The sequence below is a fragment of the Macrobrachium nipponense genome, chromosome 4 (assembly GCF_015104395.2).
Source record: "Macrobrachium nipponense isolate FS-2020 chromosome 4, ASM1510439v2, whole genome shotgun sequence".
Taxonomy (NCBI): domain Eukaryota; kingdom Metazoa; phylum Arthropoda; class Malacostraca; order Decapoda; family Palaemonidae; genus Macrobrachium; species Macrobrachium nipponense.
Genome location: NC_061100.1, coordinates 9348712 through 9351036, shown reverse-complemented (window position 1 = coordinate 9351036; position 2325 = coordinate 9348712).

The following is a 2325-nucleotide window of genomic DNA, read 5'->3' as shown; positions in this document are numbered from 1 at the left end:
GATGTCAAACCAGTTTGCTTGCAGGAATGTGATCAGACCAGATATGATAAAGTAGGCTAAGAAGACGTGTTGTATCAGTCAGTGTCTAGTTTGCCGTCATCTGTGGTCATCAAATCTACTGTTTTTGTAAACGGTTGTCAAAGCTTCCTGCTTGAGACACCACAGTGACCTATAACCCAAACGGCCTACATGACTTGTAATCTATGTCATCTGTGTGTATGTTCATATCTTCGAGCTACTGTCTGCTCACTTTATGATTGTAAACCAGATTGTAGTCAAACTTGAATTAGCCATCATCATTGGTACACCTTTTCAATTTTATCTGATCTGCATCATGTAGACTTCGAGAATCCAGATATTTTTGTACTCTGTGTTTCAACTAGAAACCCCACATCAGAGAGAAGATACTGAATGAACTTAGAAATTATCATCATGACTTTGAAATATCTCCGCCTTCATACCCAAGAAGATACTGACTTAGAAATTATCATCGAAATCCAAGACACTCCAATGAGGATGGAGTCATAACAAACTGACCTTAACGTAAATTATCGCAGGTCTAAATAACCTCAGAGGCCGCCTTATTATACAAAGGCATCAGCCCTACATATATATATTATATATATATATATATATATATATATATATATATATATATATATATATATATATATATATATATATATAAGCCTTTCATGCCTTTTCAACGCAGCCTCTCTCTCTCTCTCTCTCTCTCTCTCTCTCTCTCTCTCTCTCTCTCTCTCTCTCTCTCTCTCTCTCTCTAAAGATCTAAACAAAAAGTAGAAGACATGAGCAACGAAGCTGGGGATGAGGGAACGCTGAGAGGAATCTCTGGAACCATCTACAGTGTGCCATGCAATGCCTGTTGTAAAAAGTACCAAACGTCACCTCTTTTTCGAGACAGAGAGAGAGCATATAAATTGAGGTCACTGACCATACCTGAATCAGAAAACCATTAACAGCCTTTGGAACAAAGGATCGTTCATACCGACCTTTCAGGAACCAAGGCATCCCATCGATTGAATAAAACAGAGAGAGAGAGAGAGAGAGAGAGAGAGAGAGAGAGAGAGAGAGAGACTCTCCCTCTTGAACATGGTTATGACTCGAAAGAGAGGGAAAGTTTGGTACTCCTCACAACAGGCGTTGCATGGCACACTGTAGGTAGTTCCAAAGGTTCCTCTCGGTGTTTCCTCACCCACAGCTGCATTGGTCATATTTTTAAATTTTTGTGTAGATCCTTTAATCCAAATTATCTCTCCAACCTCCCTAGCTTGACATATTTAGAGCACATCCTATGGTAGAGACCTACGTAGGCCTAGAAATATGAATATGAATCTGTTGTATCGTCCAATAACAATAATAAAAATAAATATAATAATAACAATAAGACCTTTAAGGGTGTTTTCTGATTTCAACTGCGACATAAGTGTGTTTGGTCAGCTTTATCCGTCTATTTCCTTTGCATAAAACATTTCCTTTTGCTTGTCATCGACTGAAAAAAAAGCAAAAAAGCTTAAGATATATCCATGTTTTAGAGAGAGTTTATCCGGACCGATACCATTTTTTTTTAGGCTCGTATCCCCTCGTGTAAACAAACCTTGACCGTGTTATCCGAGTTAGTCATAAAGAAATAGTCCAGCGAGGTCTAGTATTGTTTGGCGAAAGATTTCTTATAATATTTATATTTTGTGATAAATTACAGCTTATTTAAACCTTGAGAATTATGGGAAATGAAACAATCATAAATACGTTCATTAATGAATCGCATCTCTCGTATGACAATTTCGTTTAGTCCATTACCCCCTCAAGTAAGGCAGCAATTAACGCCCATGAATCTTATCAACAAACCCTTCATGCATGACTGTGTCTTAAATGTTCGAGTATGATATTCACTTCGTTTTTATTTCCAAAAACAATTTACCAAAGCGTTCATCAACGCTCATACTCTCCTTCTGCTGTGATAATGGAGCACTCAGCGTTAATAATCACTGTCCGTAAATAACTATTTCATCCTTCTAGCCCTCCCCCATCCCGGCCCTGCTCTACTGCTGGGTTCTCTCGCTCGGGTCCTCAATCAAGTCGTGTTCGTTGATGATCTATCTATTCGAAGGGGACGGAAGAGAGCAATTTCCCCTCACCTGATTCATTTTTCATAACCTCTGATTGACGGCCGGGAATGTCTCCATCAGGGATACTCCCAACAAAGGCTGTGTTGGTGGTGGGAGTGGTCTGTCTTCAATCGTTTTTTTGTGACTGTCTTTGAGAATGTTTGTGGTGGAGGTTGACGCATTTTTTTTTTACTGT